Genomic DNA, 16382 nt, shown 5'->3' on the forward strand with positions numbered 1-16382 from the left:
TCCATGTTACTGGAGCAGGGCAGTGGCTTGGGAGAGGAGAGGTAACCACAGCAACTCGTCCCCCACTTTCAGGGAGACACACAAAGTGCTTCTCCGACCTGGGATTCTGTGTAAAACAGTTTGACAATCAATGTTTCATGTAAAAAAAATAAAACAAACCAAAGCAGCTTTTTCTCCTGAGGATGCTATGTGAGTGGAATGCAAAGGTGTCCTTGTGTGTAGATAATTTCCTGCCCTTCCACACGGCCCCCCTGCGGTGCTTAGTCAGTGCGCGTCTGGTGCCCCTCTGCCCTGTACTTTGGGTGTGGGATGACATTTTCTACAACTTTCCTGCTAGCCTGACTGGGTTATGGCTGTGAAGTGTGTCTTTTCTCCACTTTAAGACTTACACGTTTCCTTTGCCTCTGTGGTCTTCAAGGATTCCTTCTATCTTGCCTGAGATACAAAAATGCCAAGTATCTGCACCATTGTTCATCCTGCTGCTTACCTGCTCCCAGACCTTACTTAGATCAGTTGTAAGGCACATCTGGTCTTAGCAGTTCCCTGACAATTGTTATCTACCCACTCACCTTCTCATTGAGGTGAGTTATCTGAGCAACACTCCGTCTTCTGTTCAGATTCTGCTGCTGGAATTATAAATGTTTCGTCCGTTTCTTTTGAGTGTGTCACGTCTCCCCATGATATGTGAAGAACGTGTCCTTGTTACTGTTGCGTTTGGAGTAGTCTGTACCGCTTCAGTACTCTTCATATGAACTGGGTTTTATCTTTGTATTCTTGAGGTGTGTAACAGATTTATAAGGATTTGTGTTAAGTTTCCTAGGATTGCAAAAGTTGGGAAAGACCCAGTAGTTTTACAGTTACTTGACTCTGAGATGGATGTGGTGCTAGTTTTTAGACTAACTGCTTTTGAGAACTTTTTAGAAGCCTTGCAGCTGTGTGTCCCACTTTTGGGTGTTTGAACCCCCTGAAATAATGATGCACAGTAGTCACTTTTTCACTGAAGTCTGCGTGACATCTTTGAACTTCTGAAAACAGATCTACGCGTACATATTGGAAAAGAAATAGACATAGGACCCTAAAACCCATTTTTAAGTTTTTAATACGGCAGTGAGTGTCAGAAATGGGTAGATTTTAGGTGGATCTTTCAGGCGTGTTATTTGAATGGGGTTGGATTGGTGCGTGGCTGTTCTGTGCCGTCAGACGCTGACAGGCGCCTCTTTCCTTTATAATCCCCAGATGTAACGGGATGCCTCTGTAGTTACTTCCAAGTGCCATTCATAAAACTGCTGGCCAGTCCTCCCGGGTGGCAGTGGCGGTTGCAGTGCCTTTCAGACTGTCAGAGGACGTCTGCCATCCCCTCGTAGCCCACTTGCCCTTCCCTTGCGAGGCTCACACCACTCAGACCAGTGTGGGGGTGTTTGTTGACTTGGGCTCTTCCAGCATCGAATGCTCTGCCATCGCTTGGCCACGTTTAGTCAGTGATTATGGGTCAGAGCTATGGCCAGAAGCAAAAATGGTTGCCAGAAAGAGTCAGTTGGGTTATCCCAAGCTGCTATCGGAGTATGGATTTCACAGTGCAGAATTAAGGAAATAAGGAGAAACCTGTTAAACATCATGGATTTAGTTGTCTGGGGTCTCAGAACATAACTATGTGATACTTGTGCAAGTTTTTAGAGACTGAGGTCATTTGAGATTTGAAAAACCATTCATTTTTAAAAGGATAAAATCATTCTTCTTTTGTGTATTTAAGTAAAAATGTAACCTAACATCCCAGGTAGCTTTGCTCTGTGGACTGAAAGATTAACAGCATTTTTATGAAGCTCTAGCCATTATCTTCTAGTATGAAACACTTTAATATTCCTATAAATGAATTTAAATAAATTCCAGTGTCCACTTTAACCGTTTCCAGCAGCTCTAAGGCAGCGAGGAAGCTTAGTTGGCGATTGGATTTCTGGCACCAGCTTTTCAAAGAGGACATTGATGTGAAGATTGAGAGGATTGAATACTAGGAATTATTACTATTGTAATGCTTTTAATAAGAGGGTTTCAGTGCCCACGAACAGTTATGTTCCCACTGGACTGTGTGGGAAAGTTCAAGATGCATTCCCAGTTCCACAAGATTACATAGGAGAGACAGAAAAAGAAAAGGGAAGAAAATCTTTAAAAAAGTACATTTGAGGGACTTCCCTGGTGGTCCGGTGGTTAAGAATATGTCTTGCAATGCAGGGATCACCGGTTCAATCCCTGGCCAGAAAACTAAGATCCTACATGCCATGGGGCAACTAAGCCCGCGCACTGCAACTACTGAGCCCACATGCCACAGCTAGAGAGAAGGCCGTGCACTGCAATGAAGAGCCCACGTGCCGCAACTAAGACCCGATGCAGTTAAAAAATAAATTAAAAAACAAAAAAGTACATTTGAAAATACCAGGAGAATGCTCATCTCCACTTAGACCTGCTCTTTTGTTAGTATCCAGATCTTCATTGGACAAAGTGAAACATGCTAAAACACTTGAGTCCTTTTCTCCTGCCATCTCACAGGGAGCTAGCGTTTTCTCCCCTTAGTTTTTATTATTTGTTATTTATTTATTTGTTTGTTTCTGGCTGTGCTGCACCGCTCGCGGGATCTTAGTTACCCGAGGAGGGATTGAACCCGGGCCCTGGCAGTGAAAGCGCCAAGTTCTAACCACTGGATCGCCAGGGAACTGCCCCCTTAATTTTTATATCTTGCTATTTATATTGTATGGCTTGGACTACTAGTAACTTTTTAGAATACTTACTGTAAATATTAGAATGATGGTTACAAAAACTGTAGCGGTTTCAAAAACCACTTATAAGATGCACATTTTATATATAGGATGCTTCCAAGTAGTTAAAGGAATGCATTAGTTGATTTGGAAACATACTAAACCAATAACAGTTTGTTTTAGAGTGATGAAATATGGTGGTTTCCCCTTTTTTTTATTCTAAAATTTTTATACTGTGGTTGTATGTTTGTGATAAACTAAAACTATATACTCTCTTGCTTTTATTTTAAATGTCCTGGAAAACTTATTATAGTCTTAAATAATATGCATGCTGAGGCAATTATTCTACATAAAAAGTTGATATCAATCAAATATCTAAAAGTTCAAGTAAATGTACGTTAGAGAGAATATTTAAAAACCGAAATTTCTAGATGGGAGTTACATCAGTCCCAAATTAAAGCTTTTTAACTATTGTCCCTTGGATTAAAATAAATTCAACTTAATCAATCAAATCTTAAGTTTTAGCACACTGACAAAGGTGGTATTTTAAAAATGTTTTAAACTAAATGAAATTTAAATGCTTACTTTAAGTCCTTCTTGGAATAAAGCTGTCATGTAGGGGGAAACCAAGTTAACCTTTGTAATTCCTTGGGTAAAGGTGACAGCACCGACGTGTTGGGGCGATAATTCCAAGTACTGCAGGTCTTCTGAGCAGCCAGAAGTGGAGTGGCCAGCTATTAAGTGTGTTGATGTCATTGTTAGAATTGCAGGTAATTGAAAAGAACAGATGTAGGGCTCATCTCAACACTGGAGGTTATGAAAGATGGAGCTCCTCAAGGAAGACCTTCCTGTGTGCCCCAGGGTTGGTTGAGCACCTCTGGCTCTCTCGGAGGGTGCTGGGGGTCCTCCTTCAAGATTCCACGGTAGCCTTTCTAAAACGTTTCTCCAGCGCTCAGTGGAGGAGGCTGGGTGTAGCCTCTGCTCCGCTAGGACTTCTTGGGATCTTCCATGAGCACACAGACAGGTCTTCTCACGCTGCTTGATCACAATGGGTTTGGGTTACACCCTGGCCTTAAGTTGGGCCTCCGTAATTTGTTGGAGGCTTCTGCTATGATGCAGTTGGGTCCAGAAGCTAGTTGGGATGATATATGAGGGAAAATTATATGGTAATAGTGGAGTCAGGGTGTATTCCCTTACTCTGTTCTCTTTACAAGTTAAAAATATCTAAAAAGTATAGCAGGCGTGTCACAATTTTTCAGTAGGTGCCAGGTTTAGGCATCAACGTTTAGAGTGCTTAAGCGCTGTGAAGAGAGAATTCCATTAATTATACAGTTTTGTTTTTCTAAAAAGTTCAGAAGCATCTCCGCTGCTGTCTTGTGATTGGGGGGCCATGCAGTTCAGTCCCAGGTGTGCAGTGTGGCTCATATGCTCCCCGGTCCAGGAGCTGGCTCCCCCAATAGAATTGTGAGCTCCAGGCCGGGGGTGATGCTTTGTTTCCTTTACACTTTGTGAGTGTGGACCTTGCTGAGAAATTAATGTGTCCGACTCCCCTCCCCACACTTCTCCTCCTAGAAACCCTTGTTTATTCAAATAACTGAAGTTAAATGCCTTATGGGAAAAGGCATGGTGTATTTAGAGAATCAGATCCAACTTTGTTTAAACATTCTATTACAGGATCATACTAACCTTTTCCTAAAAACACCACCAGACTCTTGATTTGAGAGGTTTTCGCCTGTTTTCCTTTTGCATCAAGTACTAGCAATGAAAGAAAGCCGAAATCTGGTGGGCCTCTTTATTCTGCTTTTTTTTTTTTTTTCTGAATATGGAAACCACCAGAAACCAATAAAAAAGAATAGGAAGTGACTGGAGAGCAGACAGGAAATACCAGTTTCCCTAGCGAAGTACCGCAGCTCATCCAGAGCCTGAGGTCGGGGTCAGAGGGGCGAGGGAAATAAGCACAGAGGGCGTCTCTGCTACCCGACCCACAGCATCTGCAGCTGTGCAGCCTCTCGGAGACGCTCGGCGTCACCCAGATTCCTAGATTGATGCTCCTGGGAGCCTCTGCACATGTGGGCGCTCTGGGGGCTGGTCGGGGAGGGGTGCCCCAGGTCCCCGAAGGGGCAGAGCTTGGATGCTGTGCTGGAACTGGAAAGCTTGGGATGGGAAAGTCATCTGCCCCCCAGGTTCAAGAAAAGTACAGAGAAAACGGAAGTACTTCCCTTCAAATACAGGAAATCCCCAGTTGCTTTTATGTTTCCCCTCACAGCTGTGTGAAATAATATCTTGCAATTTAGCCTTAATATTGAGTTTCAGCTGCTTTTACTGTGTAGCATCCCGAGGGTTGGTTTTCAGTATTTCCTTAGTACAGTGTACTGTATGTCTCGTCTACACTGATTATTGTTCTTTGTTAGTTTAGAAGTCCTGTTTTACCCAGAGAAACAGAACAGAAAAATAACAGCAGTTTTGAACTGCAGCTCTTCCCATTCTCATTTGTAAAAATACGGCTCCTGTAAAAACTGTGGCAGGAGGAAAGAAGGGGCGTGCTGTTGTCCCTGGGGATAAAGTAGGCAGGAGACCAAAGGCAACTCCGTTTCCACTTAGTAATGATTTTATTAATGAATCCCAGTAGAGTTTTAACAGCAGAGCAGGATTTCCTCCTATTGTGATTCTTGATGACCTCCAAGATATAATTCTTTAGGGTAGCACTCATATGACCTCTTTCTGATTACAGGCTTGTAATAATTAGATGTTTATCCCCAGAAAATAATGCCATAAAATTTTATTACTTGTGCAAGGGAAGTGCTTGTGTACCTTATCATGTAAATTGTTATCCTATAGTCTACACCATTCCAAAAATGTATTGAGAAGGCTGTTGACCAAGAGTTCTCCCATAAACCAGTTCTTGGACTTACAGAGAATACCTTCAAAGTGCCTGACAAATTGTACCCACACTTCCATTGTTGAATAGCATCTGGGTCTGGGGGAAGAAATGGAAAACCAGGGACGTATCTGGTGATTGGTTTTTAAGGTTAGGTTAGGTCAAGGGCAAAATAAATATTTTATAAAATAGGTATCAGCAACTTGAAAACCATTCACATAAAAGACGCAGAGCCAAAATAAACTTCACAGTGTTTCCGTGGGGATAACCTGCAGGTGTCAGGCATCTCCTGTGCCGAGAAGATAATGGAGAGAAGGCATGGAGAGTGTGATGGGGAATGTTGATTCCACGTGTCACTCGGCGGCATCAGTGTCGTCGTTCGCTGATTTCTAAGCATATGGAGCCTCAGCTACAAGGGACCCAAGAAAACCACCGAGGAATTAGCCCCTGTATACGAGTTTCTCTGAAATGGGCACATATTCCCGAAAGTGCCAAGTGAGAGAGCTGTGTTGGATTTTGTCACGTGTGAATCTCATCTGGATAGTATTTGCAGTTTTACATGACACGTGATCGAAATGTTACAACAAGTGAGTGTCTCCTACGGCTTGCACTGTGTGCACGTCCCTCCATAGAAGTAGTGAATCCCGTGGGTTCTTGTGGCAAATTCAGGAACAGTTGATCTCCGCATAGTTGCTTTATTTTGTATGGATGGTGGCTGTAACGTTGCATATATCGATGTGGATTGATTACATTTGCTGTCTATGCTGTAGGACGCTAGGTTACTCTAAGTCAGAATCCGACACCTTTGTCAATTTGCTGTTTTTTGGCCATCCCTTGTGAGCAGAAATGCTGGTTTACCTGCCTCACTTTAAGGAAATGTGTACAAACAACAGATGCATTTCTACCAAGGACGCACTGAGAGGAGAATCACACTCGGTCTTTTAAACAGCAAGCTCTTCATTAAAAATATGATTTGACATTTACATCAGTTCAGCATACGTACAATTCCCCATGTAACTAGTAGAATAGAATGTAGGGCAGTACAGATCCTAAGAAGTCGCTTTTAAATCTGAAAGCCTTCTGAGCAGTGTAGACATGGTCTTCACCAGATGTTTGCCTGGGGATCACGCCTATGGCGATGCACTCAGTGCCATTCACAGCAGCCAGTTCTAAGTGTTAAAAACCCTTATTGGAAAAGCTCTGTGGGCCTGATACCTGCTTCGTTTTCACCCTTGGCGATTCACGTTGCTTGTTGTTCAGCAAGACAGGCGAGTCTTTTCCCCTCCGTCTGTGATACCCAGGTCTAGAAGCTAAAAACCCAACATGAGGTTGAGGCAGCACAGAGATATTGCTACTTGCCAGACACGTGGATCTGAACCAGCTGCTGTCTTACGTTTGTCCTTGGCCGAGGGGTGCAGAATCAGACTGGGAATCAGACCTGGAGGTCACCTGGTGCTCTCTCCCTCCCTCACTGACCACTTATGGGGGACACCTGGAGACCCCACCGGCTTACAAGTACGGTCCAAAGTGCCACACGTGCGGTTTTGACCAGATTCAACACCCAAGGACATTTACCATCCATTCACAGTTTCACCATCTAGTATAATAATAACAATTTGGGAAATTTAAAAAATACTTGGTTGACATTTAAAAAACGAGGCTAGTTTCATGGATGCGGCCCAAGGGGTCCCAGGGTAGGTTACGGTGTCCCTGGCTGATGCTCAGAGTTTACTGGAATCTGCTGCCCCCCCTCCCATCCCCCAGCTCCATCTGAGGGAGAAGGGAGATGCTCTGGAGGCATGTGGATATGGGGTTGGGAGCCATTTCTTAGCTGTGGGACCTCAGACAAGTGACTCAACCACTGAGTTGCAGCTTTTTCTTTTTTTTTTGAAGGGCACGGCACTCCCTCCCTTGGAAGGATGTTGGAGAATAAGGCTCTAGCTCGGAGCCTAACTGGTCTCCTGCATCCTTGGGGAGACAGCGCTGCTCATCTTAATTTTCTGATCTCTTTCCTGGTCCCATGACCATTCTTCAGAGAATCAGTCATTAGTTGATTAATTAAGAAGTGAGCATCTCTTACTGAGTTTGTGGTGCTAGTGATGTGAAGATGCCCTCTCAGAGCCCCCAGTCCAGTGGGAAACAGCGGCAGCAGGGTGGGAAATGGGGTAGAGACCCAAGGACCACGTATCGTGGAAACCCAGGGAGGATCACCTTCACTCTTCCCAGGCTGATGGCAAGTAAGAGCCCACCCAGAGAAGGTGACATTCAAAGTGGCTTTGGGTGAGTCCACCAGGGGGAGAGGGACTGACCTTGGAGGGAAGGGGCTTATTGTCAAGCAGAGGAATTTGTACCTGCCTCCATGAGCATTTGAAGGTTCTAAAGTGGGGGAAATTACACGAAATTACTGAAAATGCTTTGGAAATGTTCTTATTTTAAATTTCTTTTGGAGGGAGAGAGAGGCTACTGGTTTTCTTCTCAGTGTTGTTCCTTCTCTAGCTTGAAATTCTTGTTAACAAAGACCAAGAAGAAATACAATTGGTTAGTAGTAGCCTACGTTCTCCGCACTGTAGCCTGTCCTGTGCTCCAAATATAGCTTAGAACCTTAATTTCCTCCTTTAGTTACTTAGAAAATTGTTCCTGCACTTCAGCTAATTCTTGGGTTTATCTTCCTGACAGAGTTCTTTGTGGTTCGTAGCACATTTCTGTTTCCTCCTTGGCCATGTGCCTGCCCCTCCAGTTTTTTTTTTTTTTAGCATTAAATTAAATTAATTAATTAATTAATTTTTGGCTGCATTGGGTCTTCGTCGCGGTGTGCGGGCTTCTCATTGCGGTGGCTTCTCTTGTTGTGGAGCATGGGCGCTAGGTGCGCGGGCTTCGGGAGTTGTGGCGCACAGGCTTAGTTGCTCCGCAGCATGTGGGATCTTCCCGGACCAGGGATTGAACCTGTGTCCCCTGCATCGGCAGGCAGATTCTTAACCACTGCGCCAGCAGGGAAGTCCCCCCTCCAGCTTTTAGATATGTTGTTTTAAAAACTGAACCACCCAGTTAGATTAATTGCTTTGCATAATGCTGTGTTATCTTCCTCAGGCTGTCATGCTTCAGTGTCCCCAGAGCTGCAAAGACAGTGATCTCTTTTAGTTGAGTAATGTGTTCTTTTTCTTGGAGTTTTCAAAATTAGGTCTAGAGATGGTATCTGCTGCCGTGCTGCTTATTCCCTTGTCTTGTTATTACTAGTTTCAAAACTGGATTCTCACTTTCTTCCAGGGCTCTTGACTGCCTGACGAATGAGTTCCTGTTTGGTCCAAATTATGGGTGAATTTGATTTTCTTCATACTTTTCCAACATTTCTACAATGAACTACATTGATTTTGTGCAAGAACAAAGTGTTGTTAATGACAAAGAATGAAACTGAGGATGACAGCTTCTCCTACTGCTTCTTCAGAGGCAGGACAAGAGTTCTTAGGACATGCTCTTAAAGTTCTAGAGTGATACTTGGAGGTTTCCCTCACATTTTGATTCTGTGCAAATTTGTGGTTAAAAGTAAGAAAGTTACACGTATTTTGTCTATATAAAACTTGGTTTCTCTGGATAGTGAGTGGCAGATGCTCATAGCAGTGCTTTGTCTGTTTTGCCTCCCTATTAGTTGCAGCCCCATTTCTTCGTACTCCTGCAAGCACACCCAGCATTTCCTCTTGTAATACATTTTCTGAGCAAAGGGTACCTTTAACTGGCAGACTTGCGTTCCATTGTCTGTCCAGTCTTGATCCTGCAAAGAAATGTGTTCTTTGTGCTGGTCAGTCTTGGTCTAATGGCACATAAAGGTTAGAGTCCTGCTGTATTTTGAGCAGTTTCTCTGTCACATAATCTTGAACCACTGGGTACTATGCTACTTCTTTCTATGTTGTATCAGTCTCCAGAAGAAAGGGATTTTGGAGTTAAAAAAAAAAATTCCTTTTTCCCTCAAAGTACATTTTCTTTATCTGGTTGGCACTTGTCTTCCAAAGCAGTGATTTTCAAAGCATAATTTCTGACAACGCAGATCTTGGGTTCTTCCATTTCATATACTTGCATTTTTAAAAAACTAAGTCAAAAATTTAATAGTTACTGAAATTTGTTACCTGTAAATGAAAAATTAGTGTGAGATTTGAGTTCAGTATTTTAAAGTGTGGATGTCACTTAGTACTTGGCAAGGTTGCGAAACAGCGACAGGTATGTACATGCAGGTGCTTTTAATTCAAGTAATAAAACTTGAGAAGGAAGTTTTATCAGCGTAAGATCAGTGTGGTCTTTGAGTTGGTTGTGGTTTTCAGTGGCTGCTTTTTTTTTGCTTTTAAATTATAAATTAGTTCATTTGGTGTCATCGTTATCAATATACAGTGGCATTGTGTCATGTACATTTAACTTATGCTAATTTAACTATAAATATTTGCTTAAAGATAATTAACAGTATATATATATTTTTTCCATGCAACATTCTCCTAAACAAGTCAGACTTGTGTTTACCAGACTTCTGGTGTTCAACCAAAGAAACAGCAGTCTCTTCCAACACTACAGGAAAAACTGGCAGCATTGGCCTTTGTGGGAGAAGGTGCAGTACTCAGAAACCCATATACGTGCTGTACTGTGTAGTCTATTTACGTAATTTTCAGGGATAATTTTGTCTTAACCTTAGCCTTGATCTTAGAAGCCCTGCATAAATGGTGATGCCGTGCGGTTTGCTGTGAATTCTTTGGCCAGATCTACAGGGTGTAGTGATACGCTTTATTATCAACAGCATTGGGGGATTATAATTTTTTAATAATGAGAATTTAAGTTACGTATGCTTTGGTGTTCAAGCATGACCCAATGTCAGTAGATGTGTATTTTTACCCTCCATTTGTTTGTACAGTGACAGTCCATGTTTGTCATTGACTTTGTTCTCTGTTGGGAAGTAGTAATGGTTGAGAAATGAGAGCTGTGTTAAATAAACTGGAGAGCCACTGGTTTAAAGCAAAGCAGTCTTTCCTTCCCAGAGGTGGGAGTCCCTGGGAGTAGTGATGTGTTGTTCACTTCTGAACATTCATCCAACTGACCAGTGATAGAATTAAGTCCCTATTCTTCTTCTAGTATGAAAGCTTCTCACTGAAAATGCAAGGCACTTACGGGGCACTTTGACTCCATCAAATTAATGAGAATATTAAGAGCCCAATGGATGCTTGGCCAAAGGACTCAAATGGGCGATTTACAAAGGAGAGAACTAACTAGTAAAAAGCCGTGGAAAACCACTGAATATACCTACTATTCACAGACTCACAAATTAAAATATTATCATTTATCTTATTAAGTTGGTGAAACAAAAAATGCATAACATACCCCATGCTGCAAAGTCATAGTGACCTGGTGCGTTTGGACCACCACGTTGCTGGTGGTCTTGTGCAAAAGTGTACAATGTCCTTTGAAAAGCACTTTGGCAAGATTATCAAGATCTACAAAAATGTTCTTACCCTTTCATTCAGTTCCTAGAATATTGTTCTCTGGGAAATTGTTTATCCCTAGAAAATTGAAATTATGGGTCAGAATATTCAGCCAGCATTATTTAAATCCTGAAATCCTCAGAATGACTTCAAAGGTCCAACAGCAGGAAAATCGTTATGTAAGCCATGGTTTATCCATTAGAAGAAATGATATGTAGCCATTAAATATATACAAAGACTCTAGCAAAGTGAAAAAAGGTTATGCTAGGTTAAGTGAAAAAAAGGTACAAAATTAAATGTATCCTACAATTAGAACAATGTTAAATACGCTATAACTAAGGTAAAACCCAAATGTTATTTGTTGAAGGGTAGAGAGTTTATAGATGCATTTTCTATTTTTTTGGTTTATAATTAAGAGCTTCATCAAAGTAAAGAGAAAATTAAAGAATTAGATAAGGCTATGGTAGGATGAAAATGAAATGCTGGGATGATTTTGTTTTGAATCCAAGGGAATGTGTCAGCTCCTTTGGTGTGCCGCCTGGTTCTGCTAGCAGTTCATTTGCTGTGTAAGTGGATATTGCTTTCCTCGATGCCCAGGTATGAATGACAAGTAATTTTGGTAGTTAAATGAACATGTTAAGGCCATATTTTATTTTATTTTATTTTTTAACATCTTTTTTGCAGTATAATTGCTTTACAATGGTGTGTTAGTTCCTGCTGTATAACAAAGTGAATCAGCTATACATATACATACATCCCCTTATCTCCTCCCTCTTGTGTCGCCCTCCCACCCTCCCTATCCCACCCCTCTAGGTGGTCACAAGGCACCAAGCTGATCTCCCTGTGCTATGTGGCTGCTTCCCACTAACTATCTATTTTTACATTTTGTAGTGTATATGTGTCAATGCTACTCTTACTTCGTCCCAGCTTACCCTTCCCCCTCCCCGTGTCCTCAAGTCCGTTCTCTATGTCTGTGTCCTTATTCCTGTCCTGCCCCTAGGCAGTTCAGAACCTTTTTTTTTTTTTAGATTCCATATATGTGTGTTAGCATAGGGTATTTGTTTTTCTCTTTCTGACTTACTTCACTCTGTATGACAGACTCCAGGTCCATCCACCTCACTACAAATAACTCAATTTCATTTCTTTTTATGGTGGAGTAATATTCCATTGTATATATGTGCCACATCTTCTTTATCCATTCATCTGTCGATGGACACTTAGGTTGCTTCCATGTCCTGGCTATTGTAAATAGAGCTGCAGTGAACATTGTGGTACATGACTCTTTTTGAATTATGGTTTTCTCAGGGTATATGCCCAGTAGTGGGATTGCTGGGTCGAATGGTAGTTCTATCTTTAGTTTTTTAAGGAACCTCCATACTGTTCTCCATAGTGGCTGTACAAATTCACATTCCCACCAACAGTGCAAGAGGGTTCATTAAGGCCATATTTTATTTTTTTTTATTTTATTTTATTTTTTATTTATTTATTTTTTATTTGCGGTACGCGGGCCTCTCACTGCTGGGGCCCCTCCCGTTGCGGAGCACAGGCTCCGGACGCGCAGGCTCAGCGGCCATGGCTCACGGGCCCAGCTGCTCCGCGGCATGTGGGATCTTCCCGGACCGGGGCACGAACCCGTGTCCCCTGCATCGGCAGGCGGACTCTCAACCACTGCGGCACCAGGGAAGCCCAAGGCCATATTTTAAAGCTCAAGTTCCATCTGCTGAGTGTGTCTGTTTTTGCGAAGGTATTTATTGCAGCTTCCTTTCTCTATTGAGAATACAAGCCAGGGGACCATGTAGAAATAGATTTTCTTTCTTTAGTATTTTAGAGTAAATCTTTGAACCATCAAATATTTTGATTCTCACTCCTCATTTTGGATCGTTTTTATGATCCTGTTTGCAAAAGTCTGTCCTCCCTTTGATATGTAATTGGTGTATTAGTGAGTCATGCTTTTTAGCAAAGTATTTACGACATTTTTTCTATAGTACACGCCTCTCAAAGATGTTCAATCCTCACTAAATAACTAAGATCACACGTTTTTGGGTGCAGGTTGAAATCTGCATAAATGCTTATTCGTGCAGTGTAAGTGGGTCTTGGCCTATAAATAGGCACATCTCCTCCATATATTGGTGCCCTCTCAGTTATGTTTTTTATTTGTACATATTTTCCTTACTGTTCTAGAAGAACTTAAAGTGACTTTATAGAGAAAATGTTACTTTGAGAAAAATACATGGCATCTTTTGATAGCTGTTTTTTTTTCCTTTAGTGAGGAACCATCTTATGAGCCATTAGCAGTGTATTTTCTGCATTTTTGTTTGTGTTTGGCAAGGATTACTCGGGTCAGCAGGCATAATGGTCACTCACAGCTTGGTGAGTTTTTTCATTTAAATTTACATCTACTGAAGAGCCTCCTCATTAAATGAAATTTGCTTCTTGGAAGAGGAGGAGAAGTGTAGGAGGAGCTAAGCTCTGCTTAGGGCAGATTCTTTCCTGAGTCTCTTCAAATCTTCCTTTTTAATTTGGTTTCTTCGGCTCTTTACTCATGGAGTCTCTTTGTGTGATAAATGAAAAAAAAAGGAAACCCCATCTATTGATTCCACCAGTGTTTGTTGAGCACTTATTTGGTACCAGGTACCATGGAAGGTGCTGAGAGATACGTGGTATCCTAGCACTTGAGTATTTTAGAGGGTATTTTAGAAAATGAGGTTAATCGCTGCTTTTGGATTGTAATCATTGGCATATTATAAGGCCTAAATTTGGAAAATTAGTGGGGGGTACATACACTACCCTTATAAATATAACATTGTTGTGAAGAAAATCTCATTGAGGGATCCTTACCCGATCTTTTCCCCCTTCATCCAGAAATTTACTTGAGTTGGGTGGCTTTGGATACCAACTTGGAAGAAATTCCTTCCATTGCAGTTTTCACCAGTCATCACTTACTCTCCAGTGTATTTACCTACTGGGCTTGTCATGTTAAAAGGATTCACAATACAGTCATTACCCTGACGGAACTAACAGGACAGGAGAAGAAGGAAAAGTGAATGTCTGTGAACATGAATTCTTCAGGGACACACAGAGAGCTTTGGCCCCATGGAGGAGGTGGGACTTGGTTTTGGGATGGGACCTTGTTAGAGTAACAGATTCCAGGCCAGGAGACAAGTCTGAGCAACGAGGAGTCTGCAGGGTTTCATGAACTATACTTACAGCAGGTGGGCTGGTGCACAGAGGGTGCTGTTGGCCATCTTGGGAGGTGAGGTGGCAGAGACCTACCTGCATGGCAGGCTGCATAGGCAGACGTGGGCATTTCTCCCTTATCCCCTAAGAAATGCGATCCTGTGAGGTTTTGAATAGGTGAGATTCCTGATGATATCTGAGGAAGACTGTGGGCAGGGACCTGTAGGGTTATCTCAGTTGCAGAGGGGATAAACAGAGGACCTGGGGGAACGTACCTTGCATTAGGTAGTGAGTGATGAGCATCTGAACGAAGATGCCGGTGGGAATAGAAAGGGCTAATGCCAAGGGACAGGGGTCCTTCTTTTGATACAGCGTGAGAGGAAGGAGGGAAAGGTGCCGTGCTGAGGTTAGGCGCTGAGACACAGAGATAGAGAATTATTCAGTCGTAACTCAATTCCAGGTCAGCAATCATCTTTGTAACCTTACATATCAATTTTCTCATCTGTAGACTACAGAATTAACCTGCAGGTTCCCTTAAACTGGGAAGTGTAATGATTATCCACTTTTATGTAATCACACATCTTACTTTCTGAGGATGGCCCTGGCTTTTAGTCAGGGATAATTTCAAGCCCCTGATTTTTGGTGTGCACATTTTGTCAATGGGATGCCTCTAGTAAGACTCTTGGGATTTTATCACTGCCACATGTGGGAGGCCTGGTTTCATGAGTTATACTGTTTTTCTGTCGATATCTCATTACATTGTTTTCTGTGTGTGTGTTTTTAAAAATTAATTAATTAATTTTTTGGCCTTGCCGTGCTGCATGCGGGATCTTAGTTCTCCGACCAAGGGTCGAACCCGTGCCCCCTGAAATGGAAGTGTGGGGTCTTAACCACTGAACCACCCGGGAGGTCCCTTTTTTCTGTTTTTAAATGCCATACTCCTCTAGAGCAGCGCTTCTTCAGCTTTCATGTGCACACTGGGGAACCTGTGAAAATGCAGACTCTGGGTCAGCAGGTCCGAGGTGGGGGCTGAGAATCTCCACTTCAGACAAGAGCCCAGGCAGTGCCGATGATGCTGGACCTCTGATGATCAGGAGCTGCGGGCTCTGCAGGAAGGATGCTTCTACTTAAATTGCATGCTTTGAAGCCTGATTTAATTATTGATGGTGGGAAGGAACTCCACTGCTTCACGTTTTTAGTGTTATTTAAATATTGCTGAGAGGGCAGATTTCGTTTGCACCCTGCTTTCCATGTTGCTGAATATCAAAAAGAATCTCCCCTACTTCCCTTCTAGAGCTTGCATTCTAGAAATATGAATATTTAGAAGAAGTTTTATGTATTAAAATAAAATTGACATTTGAATAGTGATACTTTCTACTGTTGAAGAAACCTACGTTGCTTAACAATAGCTGCAAAATATAGAATGTTTCCAAATGATTTTCTGCAATCTGCAATTCAGAGCAGACCCAAGAAAAATTAGCAGGGTTTACTTTGATAGTTTCAAATAAAATGGCTTCCTTTTATTTTGAATCGTGACAGCACTGTGGAATAAAATGTCCTGTGAAAAGTATTGGAATTAGGTTAGTGAAATTTTAAACATCACTGTGTATCTGTCATATTTTGGTGCCAAATGATTTGAAGCAAAAGTGATTTTAACCGCTTTAGAAGGTAATCGTGAAGAGAGAAGGAAACTTTTCCTTTGGGAGTTTGGCTCCTGATTTTATTATCTCTTTATCTCTTATAGATATTAGAGAAATATCTATAAATAGGCATTTTAAATAAAGTGAAATATAGAGAAATCAATTAAAAAAACAGGTTACAAAAGCATTAAATTAATTAAATTTCTAGCATCCATTTTCATTGAGTTGCCCATGTGTTTTGGAAAAACTTATCTGTTTATTGCTTAATTGCTAACGTTTAAGGTACTTTATATATATAATATATATATATTTTACATATATTATATATATATATTTTACATATATTTATATATATATATTTTAATGTATTGGTAGTCTACCTTAAAAAGGCTGACCTTATTAAATTGACATCTGTTTTTTATTGTATTATTAATTCTTTGGCTTCCCTGGTAGCGCAGTGGTTAAGAATCCACCTGCCAATGCAGGG

General features: G+C 41.7%; 1 protein-coding gene across 19 annotated transcripts in view; it reads left to right on the plus strand.

The window, feature by feature from the left end:
* Positions 1 to 16382, plus strand: part of PARD3 (par-3 family cell polarity regulator) — a 642797-nt gene that overhangs the window by 20543 nt on the left and 605872 nt on the right. The window contains exon 2 of one of the 19 annotated variants that reach the window (XM_060006147.1): positions 8890 to 8937. The exons of the other annotated variants lie outside the window; for them this stretch is intronic. The gene's annotated coding sequence lies outside the window, so the exon portion shown is untranslated. The remainder of the gene's footprint in view (positions 1 to 8889; positions 8938 to 16382) is intronic. 19 annotated transcript variants of the gene reach the window in all.

Source organism: Delphinus delphis, chromosome 2 (assembly GCF_949987515.2).
Source record: "Delphinus delphis chromosome 2, mDelDel1.2, whole genome shotgun sequence".
Taxonomy (NCBI): domain Eukaryota; kingdom Metazoa; phylum Chordata; class Mammalia; order Artiodactyla; family Delphinidae; genus Delphinus; species Delphinus delphis.